The sequence below is a fragment of the Toxotes jaculatrix genome, chromosome 16 (genome assembly GCF_017976425.1).
Source record: "Toxotes jaculatrix isolate fToxJac2 chromosome 16, fToxJac2.pri, whole genome shotgun sequence".
NCBI lineage: Eukaryota > Metazoa > Chordata > Actinopteri > Toxotidae > Toxotes > Toxotes jaculatrix.
The window spans coordinates 785,001-800,891 of NC_054409.1; positions in this window are offsets into that span (position 1 = coordinate 785,001).

Genomic DNA, 15,891 nt, shown 5'->3' on the forward strand with positions numbered 1-15,891 from the left:
TATCAGCTTGGAAACTTTAGACGAGTAAAGATGGCCGTCTGTTCATGACATTCATATGTATGTGTGTGAGCAGGAACAGAAACTGTGATGAGTCCAAAAGGCAGATCAGTGAAATGTCCTGATGATGTAAAATTGTGCTGATTGTACGTGATCAATGATCAAATGAAAGAGATTTGCTTTAAAAAAAGTTTTAATATTATTGTAAAGGCTTTATTGAAATTGTCTGTCTTTTATTTTGAAAAGCGCACTGAAACTCCAGTGTTTCCATTTTCTGCTTCTTTATACTTTTACTTCACAACTTTACAGAGGGAAATATTTCACTGTTTTACTACATTTATTTCACAGCTACAGTTACTTTTCAGATTAAGATTTGAAATAAAAATCAAATGAGTCTGTTCTGCATGATCAGCACTTTTACTTTTGACAGTTGAAGTATATTTTACTGATTACACTCGTTTTAGATTGTGTCAGATAAAACCAGTGGATCTCAGTCTGTCTGTATGTCAGTGAATGGAAATGCTCATGACTCCATCTAGTGGACTGACAGTGGAAGTACAGCAGCTGATGGCAGCTTCCTCTGCCTCACACTGCTGTCTGACTGCATTCAACTGACACTGATATGAAAGAGGAAAGAAGAGCCAATCAGTGAAGGAGCAGCTGATATTTCTACAGGACAAATGATGGAGAGGATGATTTCAGTTGATGTGCAGATGAATGATTTGTGTTTTCTCTCCAGATGAAGGTAGAAAGTGTGTGTGAGCTGATGTGGATGTGAATTCAGCATCATGAATCAGTGTGAGGACAGAGAGGAGGGAGCCCCTCCCCCTAAAAGCAGTCTGTGTGGGGACCATGAGATCCAGACCAAAGCTCAGAGGTGAGATGAGGATCTCTAACTGTCCATGACTCTTCTCCATGTCAGAGCTCAGCACTCACATCACTGCACCATCATTATTCACACTCAAAGCTCTGTGTGTGTTGTGTTGAAGGCCAGAGCAGCAGCACACACCAGACTCTGCTGGACCTGGACCTGAACATGGACCTGAGCCCAGCTGTGTGTCCATGAAGAGCGACAGGTCAATGGATGACCCCACTGATTTCAAAGGACAGCCTCCCTCTGCTGCAAAGAAGTGAGCTGCAACTGACTATATGTTTTCTTCTCTACTATGAGAACACTGCATGAATAACTGATATGTTGTCCCTGTCTCCATGTCCCTGATGGTCTTAATCTTTGTGTCCACCAGGTTCCATCAGCGACCAGACTTCCCTGTACCTGTGTCCATGAAGAGTGATAGGTCAAAGCTTGACCCCATTCATTTCAAAGGACAGCCTCCCTCTGCTGCAAAGAAGTGAGCTGCAGCTGACTACATGTTTTTTTCTTTACTATGAGAACATTGTATGAATAATAGGTGTGTTGTCCCTGTCCCCATGTCCCTGATGGTCTTAATCTCTGTGTTCACTAGGATCCATCAGAAACCAGACTTCCCTGTACCTGAGCCCAGCTGTGTGTCCATGAAGAGTGACAGGTCCAATCGTCGGCTCATTAATTTCAAAGGACAGCCTCCCTCTGCTGCAAAGAAGTGAGCTGCAGCTGAGTTTAAAATGTATCAGACAGCTGTCCTGTATAACTGGTCTTCTATGAAAGATGAAGTGATTGTGTTTTGTCTCCAGGCTTCATGAATGACACAGTATATGAACATGATCAGGCTGAAACACAGGCTTTAGTGGCAAAGTTGATGTTTCTCTTTTCAAGAAAAGCACTTCTTATGTTCTTATATGTGTCATTCAGATCAGAACTAAAACTCCCTGTAACTCAGCACCTATCCAGTTCCAGTGTTTGTGTTAGTGTCCTGTAGCAGAGGTGAGACTTCTGTCAAACCCAGTGTGAGTCCTTAAAACTCATCATTTAAAAGGTGGACTTGTTGTGATGACTCTAGGTCATGAGGTACAGAACTGATTGCTTGTTTCCTCTCATTGAGAATGTCACAGCACAGTAGTGTTTGCTTTAATCAGGACAGTCACCACAGAACATAAAAGCAGCTGTTGTTTGTGTACAAAGCATAAAACACTCACAGATGCTGCAAACATAATGTGAGCTAATTCTTCATGATTCCTCCACAGAGTGGACCAGGAGAACTCAGAGGTTCCCAGTGCTCAGTCTGCCCAGCAGCATCAAACACACCTGGACTCCATATTTATGGTCTGTACATGGACAACTACTTTGACATCTGTTGTGTTGACAATAATCTCCATGCTGCACTTTTTAGAGCAGTGGATTGTCAGTGTGTCCAACATGGATCTGATGTTTGGCTCCATGGTTTTACTTTGATTGTGTCATTCATAAAGTTTTCTGTTCCAGCTGCTGGAGGAGAACATTGTCACTTTTGTGAAGAAGGAGCTGAAGAAGATCCAGAAGGTTGTGAGTCCAGATTACCCAGAATGCTCAGAGAGTCAGAGGGAGGATGAAGAGGTGTTGGACGGTGAGGATGAAGAGCAGAGGAGGAGCAGCAGAGAGGCTTTTGTGAAGATCACAGTGAACTTCCTGAGGAGAATGAAGCAGGAGGAGCTGGCTGACTGTCTGCACAGCAGTAAGAGGATTTCTCTAAAGATTCAACATGATGGACAAATGGGACATTTACTAACGTCTCAAGACATGGAGGGACATATGTTCATGTGTGTTCTTTAGGGGGATGAACATGTCATGTTTTCTTTATGAATCAGTCATTGATGTTGTTTCTTGTTTGTTCATTCAGGACATGTTGCTCCAGTTTGTCAACGTAAACTTAAATCTACTCTGAAGAAGAAGTTCCAGTGTGTGTTTGAGGGGATCTCTAAAGCAGGAAACCCAACCCTTCTGAATCAGATCTACACAGAGCTCTACATCACAGAGGGAGGGACTGGAGAGGTCAATGATGAACATGAGGTCAGACAGATTGAAACAGCATCCAGGAAACCAGCCAGACCAGAAACAAGCATCAGACAAGAAGACATCTTTAAAGCCTCACCTGGAAGAGATGGACCAATCAGAACAGTGATGACAAAGGGAGTGGCTGGCATTGGGAAAACAGTCTTAACACAGAAGTTGACTCTGGACTGGGCTGAAGACAAAACCAACCAGGACATACACTTCACATTTCCATTCACGTTCAGAGAGCTGAATGTGCTGAAACAGAAAAAGTTCAGCTTGGTGGAACTTGTTCATCACTTCTTTACTGAAACCAAAGAAGCAGGACTCTGCAGGTTTGAAGAGGTCCAGGTTCTGTTCATCTTTGACGGTCTGGATGAGTGTCGACTTCCTCTGGACTTCCACAACACTGAGATCCTGACTGATGTTACAGAGTCCACCTCAGTGGATGTGCTGCTGACAAATCTCATCAGGGGGAAACTGCTTCCCTCTGCTCGCCTCTGGATAACCACACGACCTGCAGCAGCCAATCAGATCCCTCCTGAGTGTGTTGACATGGTGACAGAGGTCAGAGGGTTCACTGACCCACAGAAGGAGGAGTACTTCAGGAAGAGGTTCAGAGAGAAGGAGCAGGCCAGAAGGATCATCTCCCACATCAAGACTTCACGAAGCCTCCACATCATGTGCCACATCCCGGTCTTCTGCTGTATCTCTGCTACAGTTCTGGAGGATGTGTTGGAAACCAGAGAGGGAGGAGGGCTGCCCAAGACCCTGACTCAGATGTACATCCACTTCCTGGTGGTTCAGTCCAAACTGAAGAATGTTAAGTATGATGGAGGAGCTGAGACAGATCCACACTGGAGTCCAGAGACCAGGAAGATGATGGAGTCTCTGGGAAAACTGGCTTTTGAGCAGCTGCAGAAAGGAAACCTGATCTTCTATGAATCAGACATGACAGAGTGTGGCATCGATATCAGAGCAGCCTCAGTGTACTCAGGAGTGTTCACACAGGTCTTTAAAGAGGAGAGAGGACTGTACCAGGACAAGGTGTTCTGCTTCGTCCATCTGAGTCTTCAGGAGTTTCTGGCTGCTCTTCATGTCCATCTGACCTTCATCAAGTCTGGAGTCAATCTGCTGTCAGAAGAACAATCAACCTCCAACTGGTCTAAACTGTTCAGATACAAACCTGATCCAACACGGCTCTACCAGAGGGCTGTGGACAAGGCCTTACAGAGTCCAAATGGACACCTGGACTTGTTCCTCCGCTTCCTCCTGGGTCTTTCACTGCAGACCAATCAGACTCTCCTACGAGGTCTGCTGACACAGACAGGAAGTGTCTCACAGACCAATCAGCAAACAGTCCAGTACATCAAGAAGAAGATTGAAGAGACTCCCTCTGCAGAGCAAAGCATCAACCTGTTCCACTGTCTGAATGAACTGAATGATCGTTCTCTAGTGGAGCAGATCCAACAGTCCCTCAGTTCAGGACGTCTCTCCACAGATGAACTGTCTCCTGCTCAATGGTCAGCTCTGGTCTTCATCTTACTGTCATCAGAAAAAGATCTGGACGTGTTTGACCTGAAGAAATACTCTGCTTCAGAGGAGGCTCTTCTGAAGCTGCTGGCAGTTGTCAAAGCCTCTAACAAAGCTCTGTAAGTGTATAGATAGTTGGATTTATTCATCATTATATAAAGACTCTGCTATTTTATTCAGCAGGAGGGAAAATAAATTCCTCTCTTCTTTAATTCCTTATCATCATCTCTGAGCTCTGAGCTTCATCACATTGAATCTGAATTAAAATAATGGATCCTACATTAAAGAGCCAAGTCTCAGCTTTAATTTGAGCAGGTTGACATCAGTATAGAAAGAACTGTGTGGGAGATTCAGCCCTTTTAGTGGTTCAAAAGTAACTGGACAAATACACATGAAGTAAAACAAACTCATCAGATTTAATATTTAGTGTAAAATCCTTTGCAGTCATTGACTGTAGTATCCATTATTATATTTTAAAGTGAATGTGCTGAGATCCCAAATAACATATCATGTCTAACTGTCCAAATACTTACGGCATTGACTGTACATGTCTGTTTATTACTGATTGTGTCATATTTAACTGTCATGTCTCTGACTCTTTGAGAATAAAACAGAAAGGATTTGAATCAGAGCCAATGAAAGATGATCATCAATGTAGAAACTCCTCATTGGTTAGCAGGTGGATAAAGAGCTGATATTTCTGCTTCACTCAACAAATCTGTGTTTGATGTTTGGCCCAGTTTTCAAATGCAGGTCTGTTAGTTTGCTGTGAGCTGCAGAGCAAACTGAGAGTTTTGTTCCTTTGATTGTCCTTTCAACACAAATGTTATTTGACTTTTTCTTCATTGTTTCCTCTTCAGACTGAGCAGCTGTAACCTCTCAGAGAGAAGCTGTGAAGCTCTGTCCTCAGTTCTCAGCTCCCAGTCCTCTAGTCTGAGACACCTGGACCTGAGCTACAACAAGTTGCAGGATTCAGGGGTAAAGCTTCTGTCTGCTGGACTGAAGAGTCCACACTGTAGACTGGAGACTCTGAGGTCAGTTCACTGTCAGTTACTGTTGTAGATCTTATATCTTTAATCCACAACTGAACCTGCTTGATCTTCATCCAGAACTTGAATCCATTCATCTTGAATGAATGAATGAGATTTGAAATAGTTGTTGTTCCATATTGTGACTTTTTCTTATTTCAGACTAAGAATTATTCCTTCAGTTTCACTTCATTTCAGTCAGTTGTCATGAATAATGTCTGTTGACTTCAAGGAAACCTTCAGAACTCACACACTCGTATTTGTCACAGTCAGACTAATGTTTTCTAAATGAAGTGTAGAAAATGTACATTTTTATCACAACAATATACAGAAGATCCTCACAACTAATACACACTGTGTGTGTGTGTTTTGATATTTAACACAAGTGTGGTAAATTGTGGTCTTTTCTCATTGAGTTGAATTGACTTGTTAAATGTGTAAATGTGTTAAGGAGCAAAGACTTATAGGACCACACTGTTGGTTTATAGATAGATATATAGATAGATAGATAGACTTTATTCATCCCTCAGGGGGAAATTGTTATATTACAGCAGCAAGTAAAACAGTCACAAAAAGAAAGGAAAGGACAAGTTGACAGCTAACTGGCAGCACTTAGCAATTCTACAAAATACAGTGTAACAAAGTATAAAGACATATATATATATATATAATAACAATAATATTAATATTAATAATAAGACAGGGAGGAGAATAATATGTACAATAATATATACAATGTTGTAAAAATATAACCTGTCAGGTGTGCAGTGTGTACATTTATAATAGAAAAATAGAGCCATGGTTCTCTAATGGTGGTATGTACAGTTGTGCAGCAGTGTATAGTTATGTACACATAATATACATATACTAGGGCTGTGCGATATGACGATATTAGATCGTGAAGGATTAGAAAGTGTTGACGATCTGCCAGAGGAGACAGATCGTATTATCGTCTATAGGGCACATTCTATTAATTGCAGCTCTATGCTTGCGCACAGACGCACGAGAAGTTTTTTTTTTTTCCTTGGGCAACTAACAGCCCGCTTCACGTGAACATGACCAACCAATCATGGCGAAGTATGAGCAGTGCTGATTTTTTCTTTACTAGCCTCGCTGTTTCAGTCAGGTTGTAGCAGGTAGCCTTGGCCGACAGCAAAAGTGAAAGCTTGGAGTTGGTCCCCAAAAAGAAGTCCACTTCAGTCATATGGACAGTGTTGGGGAGTAACGGAGTACATGTAACGCCGTTTCTGTCTTGGCCAACGCATTCCTGTCCCGGCTCTGTTTTGCCGGCTGCAGCTCAAGTTCTCACTCCTGCTGCTCCTCGTCCGACTCCATTCTGACCGACTGATCAGGCGAATAGCTCGTTTATTTTCTTTTGTTTTCGTGGAGCTGGGGCTTCTGGGAAATGTATCGGGTTGCCTTCGTTCATTTAGAGAATAAACATAAACTTGTGAAACAGAGAAGTATCATCACGTAATCCATTGATTTCAACAATGTAACTGTATTCTGAATACTATCTATTTAAACTGTAACTGTAATGGAATACAGTTACTCAGAATGTGTATTCTGAATACGTAACGCCGTTACATGTATTCCGTTACTCCTCAACACTGCGTATGGAACTGGTTTGGGTTTTCTCCAAACGACAAAGCGCAAACAACTGTCATTTGTAAAGTTTGCACAGAGAAGGTTCGAGCTTCAGATGGAAACACAACGAACCTGTTTAACCACCTGAAGAGGCAGCATCCGAAACAATTAGCTGAGAGCCAAGCAGCGAGGCCAACCACACATCAGCCAGTGGTAACGGCTAAAGACATTACACAGAAACAACCAACTATAACACAAGTCTTTGATAAAAGCACGCTGTGTGAGAGAAGTAGCAAACGGTGGAAAGAGGTGACTCTTTTATCTTTAGGGCTAAGTTTTTACATAGAGAATAGTTTGGTTCTAAATTAACTTCACTGTAAAAATGAACTGATAAAATCGTGATCGTGATTTTACCATTAACAAACCGTGATGTGATATTTTTGCCATATCACCCACCCCTAATTTCTCCTAAAGACAGATCACATCTCTCTGATCACATCATGTTGAAAAGAATTCAACCTTATTGGTTTGGCTGATGTGCTCCATCAGTTTTGTGTTGACGACAAATCATCATTGAGTCGTCTGCCACGCTCGTCTAAATATTTCATCCTTTCATATTTAAATATGTGCAGCTCTGATATTGTCAGTCCATTAGTTTCATTTGTACCTTTTGGTAAAAGTCAGCCCATGTTGCAGCTAATGGACGTGAAGCTAACAGCAGCAGGTAGCTCACAGAGAGAGATCATCTTTAGCAGCTGTCACTGTTCACTGAGCTCAACTGGAGAAAAATATCCTGGAGTCAGAGAAAAATCCTGGACAGTAAAAATGTTTTTCTAATGGAGACGGCCTCATGATAACTTAGTGGAGTCAGATCAGAGTTCTCACTTATTCCAAATGGTTTATTTAAAGGGCGACAGGAGCAGAGTCATGATGGGGACATGTTGGACAGGACAGTTTTTCAGCTTCCAGAGGTTGATGTTGTGGTCCATCAGTCAGTGAAGGTGAGGCTGTAGAGTGTGTGAGGGACATGAATTCTTCTGGAGCTTCTGGAGAGGAGAAAGGACTCTCTGTTGTAATGGCTACAAAAAGAAGGCAGCTGAGACCAGTCACAGTGTTTGGGATTTAGAGCAGGTACACACTGGATATAGATGTGAAAAAGCTGCTGTTTCCTAACAAATCCCACTTTATTTAACAATCATCTGACTGTTGAATCTCTGAGAAATGAAACATGGAGTGAATGAAGAGATCTTTGGATGACAGAGTTTAGGAAAGTTTTCAAAGCTCTGTTATGAATGAAAACCACTTTGTGCTCAGTCTCTGTTGAGTTGAATGAATGTTTTCGTTGTGGATCCAGGAAATAGACTCTACACATGAGAGACATGATAGAATGTGTTGAACTGCTCCTTCCTCCACCAGCCTATGATACCAAACTGCAGTGAGGACAAGCTCAGCGGGAGTCTGTTCTCTGAGCAACTAATTCCAGTAAGAGCAGTTTCCAATGAGCAGATCTCACACACTGACAAACTACAGTCTCCATGACTGGAGCGTCTGGGGTCAAAGGTCAGAACCACCCTCAGGACTTATTACAGAAGACAGTGCAACAGTGATTCATCAGTGTACAGATACATGTCAGTAAATGTTTACCACACTCCATGAAGATCAAACTGCAGCAAAAGCTCAGATCTTCTGCTACAGCTGCTCATTTCTACCTGTCAACAGGTGCAGAGCTCTTCACAAACAGGTTTTACACCTGGTTAAAGTCATAGAGGTGATGATGATGAACGACACCATCAAATCTGATGTTTGTAAAAAGGCTGGAAGCTGTTTCCAAACAGAGCTGTGAAGCTGAGAGTTGAAGGACGACACCAACAACTCCTTTAATCTGCATCTGACATCTGACTGTTGTTTTCAGATCCAGCTGTGAACATGTGGACTTCTCATTTTAACTGCACAAACCTACTGAGCTACTAAATATATTGATCCTCTAATGACAGACCTGACTGATATGAATCTGTGTTGACATGAACAGGTGTGTGAATGTTGTGGTGACATGTGGCTGATGTGTGTAGAAAGCTGACATGGTGATGATCCACAGCAACAGAAGGACACAGTCACTCTGCTCATGTTAGAGAGAAGCTCATTGATTAGGACATATCTGATTGGATTATCAATGATTTTCATCTTCATCTTTTATTCTTTATTCAGGTTGAGGGGCTGCAGTTTGTCAGAGATCAGCTGTGCTTCTCTGGCCTCAGCTCTGAAGTCCAACCCCTCCCATCTGAGACACCTGGACCTGAGTGAAAACTGGAACGTGCAGGATTCAGTAGTGAAGGATCTGTGTGGTTTTCTGCAGAGTCCAGACTGTGGACTGGAGACTCTGAGGTCAGACTCCATTGTTTACTTGTGTGCTGAGATGAATATGATGTGAAAGTTGTGCTGACAGTAAAGTGCAGACATCACACTGATATTATACTGATCCACACTGAGGATCTTCATGGTAAAGTCTGTTTTCTTCTTCTGTGGTTTAGTCCACTGACTGTGGCAGAGCAATGTTGAGCTACAGATTTCAAAGTTTCATTTAACAAGAAAAAAGCTTCAATCACATCCAAGTTTTTTTCACACTCACATCAACAAATATATATTCAGTATTTTCTTCTTCCAACACGACTAGAAAGTGATGAGACTAAAGTCAAAGTGACTCAGATATTCAGAGCAAACTCAGCATGTTTGTTAAATGTCGTCACCGTTACATGAAGTGAAAATCTTTTCCATTTTGTCTCAGTCATTTGTTGACTTTCCTCCAAACTTCAGCCTGACATGTTTGTTCTCTGTCAGAACTTTAGGATCTTTAGTAGAATCTGAAACAAATGTCAACAACATGGGTTTGTATAGATGGAGCCACTGGTGGAGCTGGAAGAGTTTAAGAGCTGAAGTCACTATGTCTTTATTGAAGCAGCAGCATGTTGTCATTAATATTAATGAGAGCTGTGTTTGACTTTTAGTATCTGACTGTTTTTAAGCTGCATCCTGTTGGTTCAGGTGTTTGGAGTTTCCATTTTCCAAACTTGTACATTCTCAACCTTCTTCAGCTCTGAACAGATGATGAAACACTCAACGCTTTCAAGCAGGAACTTTGTCTCCTAAACTCACATCTTTTATTCTTTATTCAGGTTGAGTTCCTGCAGTTTGTCAGAGATCAGCTGTGCTTCTCTGGCCTCAGCTCTGAAGTCCAACCCCTCCCATCTGAGACACATGGACCTGAGAGGAAACAACCTGCAGGATTCAGACCTGAAGGATCTGTGTGGTTTTCTGCAGAGTCCAGACTGTGGACTGGAGACTCTGAGGTCAGACTCCATTGTTTACTTGTGTGCTGAGATGAATATGATGTGAAAGTTGGGCTTTATTCAGTATTTATTAGGTCAAATCTCCTTCAGAATTTCTAACATTCAAAGTGTGAAATGGTTGAAAGGAAGTTGTGAAAGTGCTGACTCTGATTTTCAAAGTGATTTTTAAAGCTTTGAAAATGATTTGGATTCTGACTCTTACAGTCCACATTGACAGTGTCAGCAGTTTGACTGAGTTGAGCTTGTGTTATTCACAAAGTCTCATTGAGATCAGGATGTTTGACAAGAACTGATCTGTACAACACGTGTGAGCAGGTCTGAAGGCACAAGTGTTCATAGCTGCTCCCAATGGCCTCACTCACAGGCACAGTGAAAAGCCTGCTGTCACAGAGAGGACACGTCACCATGGTTTAAATACGGAGAGGACATTTTCACACAGTGTCTCCTGAAGACATTCATAGAGCTACACTCAGCTGCTGAGCTGAACAGGGACACAAATATTTGTGGAACCAATGAAAACAGAGCAGAGAGAGAAGTTCAAACCCTGGCTCCTTTCTCAGCTCCACACAGCCGACCAATCACTGAGCCCACTGGGTGTCAACATCCCACTGTGTCTTTGTCACACCGACACAAACTGTGGGACGCTGACAGCCACCAGGAAGGTGGGGCCAGGAATCCCAGAATGCAATGCTGGAACAGCACATTCAAATGTGTGAGCACAGAGTGTTGGATGAAGCTGAACTTGCTTTGGACCAAAGACACATGACTGGAATGTGATGAAATGTCTCATTCAACACACTGCACATGTGCTGAATGTCTGCAGCTTCTCAAACTCTCAACACAAACTTCAGTCACACTCAGAACATCAAAGGCTCAAACTATTATTTCACACAATATGAAAGATTTCATTTGAAACCTTAGTGAACACTTTGAAAACTTTCTTCCAAACTGTTAAACCTGAGTGTGAATGTGGGACTTTTTGAAGGAGATTTGAGCTCAGAGATTTGATGCTGATCCACACTGAGCATCTTGTTCAGCTTCATATTTCAAACTCATTGAATGAAGATTCAAAATCCAACACTTGCTAATTGACTCTTTACTTTGGAACAATTTCATCTTCACCTTCAGTTGACTTTTATATTTCTTCACATACAAAGCAAATATTCCACATTAAGACAGAAAGAAATGTTTCTTCACTCTTTGCTTTATGATCTGTGATGTTTATAGTGACTGAAGTTAATAAGAGCTGTGTTTGACTTTTAGTATCTGACTGTTTTTAAGCTGCATCCTGTTGGTTCAGGTGTTTGGAGTTTCCATTTTCCAAACTTGTACATTCTCAACCTTCTTCAGCTCTGAACAGATGATGAAACACTCAACGCTTTCAAGCAGGAACTTTGTCTCCTAAACTCACATCTTTTATTCTTTATTCAGGTTGAGTTCCTGCAGTTTGTCAGAGATCAGCTGTGCTTCTCTGGCCTCAGCTCTGAAGTCCAACCCCTCCCATCTAAGAGACCTGGACCTGAGTTACAACTGGAACCTGCAGGATTCAGGAGTGAAGGATCTGTGTGGTTTTCTGCAGAGTCCAGACTGTGGACTGGAGACTCTGAGGTCAGACTCCATTGTTTACTTGTGTGCTGAGATGAATATGATGTGAAAGTTGTGCTGACAGTAAAGTGCAGACATCACACTGATATTATACTGATCCACACTGAGGATCTTCATGGTAAAGTCTGTTTTCTTCTTCTGTGGTTTAGTCCACTGACTGTGGCAGAGCAATGTTGAGCTACAGATTTCAAAGCTTCATTTAACAAGAAAAAAGCTTCACTCTTTAAATCACATCCAAGTTTTTTCCACACTCACATCAACAAATATATATTCAGTATTTTCTTCTTCCAACACGACCAGAAAGTGATGAGACTAAAGTCAAAGTGACTCAGATACAGCTCTGGAAAAAATTGAGAGACCACTGCAAATTCTTCTGAAATCAATATCTCTACAGGTATGACAGCCATTCCATTCCTGTGTATGTTGAATTCCAACACAAGCACACCTCAGTCTACTTAATGAAGTACTGATTAGGGGATCACCTGAACCAAATCCTATTTAATGAGGAAAAGTATAAAAACCACTGCTGTGGTCATCACTATGCTCTTGCAATAGGACTGGATGGATGGCACAAACAGTGCTGGTAGTACCTCAAAAGTAATAGCAATCAAAAAAATAACTATTGACCATGCCAAAACAGTTGAAAAGAAAAGTTTTGTTTGAGGAAAAGAGAGAAAAAAGAGGAAAATTCTGGCTTTACTGGCAGAGGGATACAGTGAGCGTCAGGTTGCTTCCATCCTTTAAATTTCTAAGATGGCTGTTCATAAGAACAAGGTCAAGCAGCAGACACTGGGGACAACAAAGCTACAGGCTGGCAGAGGGCGAAATGACTCTCCACTGACCAGGATGACCGTCAAGTCATTCCAATGTCACTCAGCAACCGTAGGATGACATCAAGTAACCTACAAAAAGAATGGCAAATGGCAGCTGGGGTGAAGTGCACGGTGAGAACGGCTCGAAACAAGCTTCTAGGGGCAGAGCTCAAGTCGTGTAAAGCTAGAAATAAGCCCTTCATCAATGAGAAGCAAAGAAGAGCCAGGCTGAAGTTTGCAAAAGACCATAAGGATTGGACCATAGAGGACTGGAGTAAGGTCATCTTCTCTGATGAGTCCAATTTTCAGCTTTGCCCAATACCTGGTCATCTAATGGTTAGACTGAGACCTGGAGAGGCCTACAAGCCACAGTGTCTCGCACCCACTGTGAAATTTGGTGGAGGATGGGTGATGTGCTTCAGCAAGGCTGTAACCGGGTAGATTCGTCTTTGCGAAGGACGCATGAATGAAGCTACGTACAAGGTTATCTTGGAAGAAAACTTGCTTCCTTCTGCTCTGACAATGTTCCCCAAGTCTGAGGATTGTTTTTTTTCCAGCTGGACAATGCTCCATGCCACACAGCTTGGTCAATCAAGGTGTGGATGAAGGACCGCCAAATCAAGACCCTGTCATGGCCAGCCCAATCTCCAGACCTGAACCCAATTGAAAACCTCTGGATTGTGATCAAGAGGAGGATGGATGGTCACAAGCCATCAAATATACCTGAGCTGCTTGAATTTTTGCATCAGGAGTGGCATAAAGTCACACATCAGCAACGTGAAAGACTGGTGGAGAGCATGGCAAGATGCTTGAAAGATGTGATTGAAAATCAGGATTATTCCACCAAATATTGATTTCTGAACTCTTCCTAACTTAAAACATTAGTATTGTGTTGTTTAAAAATGAATATGTGTCAGGACCGGGTAGGGAGTGGAGTGGACACAGGCGCAGAGTCAGAGTTTGGGATAACCAGAAAAACGGTTTAATCAGTCCGGGTTCGATACACGTGCAAGCAGTCCAATAAGGCAGACGTACAATAGGGAGAAGGCAAACTCGAAATCCAAAATCCAGGCAAGGTCAAACACTAGGTAACAAAAGCACAACAAGAAACGCTGGAAAGCTTGGTAGGAACACAAGTAACACACAAGACAATCTGGCAGCAAGTGCAGGGAGGACGGAGACTAAATACGTCAGGGGGGCGGGGAGACAATTACACACAGGTGAAACATATTAAGGGAAGAAGGGTAATCAGGAGGTAGGAGGGACACACGAGGAGAGGGAGGTCAAGACACCTGAAACGAGAGGAAGAACCATGACAACAGGAAACTCAAACATTACCAAAATAAAACAGGAACCACTAAATAAACAATAAGGCTGCCCTGGCTCCCAGGGTGAAACCTGACAATATGAACTTGTTTTCTTTGCATTATGTGAGGTTTGAGAACACTGCATCTTTTTTTGTTATTTTGACCATTTGTCATTGTCTGCAAATAAATGCTCTAAATGATAATATTCTTATTTGGAATTTGGGAGAAATGTTGTCAGTAGTTTCTAGAATAAAACAAAAATGTTCTTTTTACTCAAACACATACCTATAAATAGTAACAACGGAGAAACTGATAGTTTTGCAGTGGTCTCTTAATTTTTTCTTAATGTTTGTTAAATGTCGTCACCGTTACATGAAGTGAAAATCTTTTCCATTTTGTCTCAATCATTTGTTGACTTTCCTCCAAACTTCAGCCTGACATGTTTGTTCTCTGTCAAAACTTTAGGATCTTTAGTAGAATCTGAAACAAATGTCAACAACATGAGTTTGTATAGATGGAGCCACTGGTGGAGCTGGAAGAGTTTAAGAGCTGAAGTCACTATGTCTTTATTGAAGCAGCAGCATGTTGTCATTAATATTAATGAGAGCTGTGTTTGACTTTTAGTATCTGACTGTTTTTAAGCTGCATCCTGTTGGTTCAGGTGTTTGGAGTTTCCATTTTCCAAACTTGTACATTCTCAACCTTCTTCAGCTCTGAACAGATGATGAAACACTCAACGCTTTCAAGCAGGAACTTTGTCTCCTAAACTCACATCTTTTATTCTTTATTCAGGTTGAGTTCCTGCAGTTTGTCAGAGATCAGCTGTGCTTCTCTGGTCTCAGCTCTGAAGTCCAACCCCTCCCATCTGAGACACCTGGACCTGAGAGGAAACTACCTGCAGGATTCAGGAGTGAAGGATCTGTCTGATCTTGTGCAGAGTCCAGACTGTGGACTGCAGACTCTGAGGTCAGTAGAGGGTTGGAGTCAGTCCATGCTGCTTTCATCACTATTGTCCTAAACACAGTTCGTATCAAAGCAAAGATCCAGTGTCTCCTGTAAACCTCCAACCTTCTCAGTGGCTGCTTTCCTCATTGAAGCTTTGAGAGGAGAACGGGGACAGGCCTCAGGATGGGACAGAAAGACAGAGACGCAGAGGACAGTCAGCCAATCACAGCAGCCACAAGCTAATTGTGATCTGTTGTTGTTGTTGTGTTCACGTCAACAGGAAGTAGAGCTGGATCACAGCTGACAGCCTCACAGGATGTGTAGAGACAGTTGTCCTCATTGGTCCAACTGTCCTACCATCACATCTAATCTGAGACTGTTTGTTGTCTCATTTCAACAGTAAAGAATTGATGAGTTTGATCTTTGTCACAGCTCTGAGATCAGTCTGACTGCAGCCTGCAAATCACTGGCTCTGATTTCAGAGAAGCATCATGACATTTTGGAAGCATGTGGTCTGATACAGAGCAGAACCTCTGCTGAAGTCCAGTGATCACATCTGTATATCTGTCCATCTGTCAGATACTTTCAGTGACAGCCTCCATGTTTATTTGTCAGCTGATATTTCAGAAGCAGATCAGATGTTCATCAACACACACAGACTCTTTCTTTAAATGGAACATGAGTTGACATGTAACAGCAGTGAATCCATCACTAAACTGTTTGTGCAGTAATGAAGCTTCATGACTCAGCAGTTTATTTCCACTGTGGACTTGAGTGAAACGTTCAGAGTAAACAGACTTGATGCTAAAAGTCTCTGCAGGTGTGTGA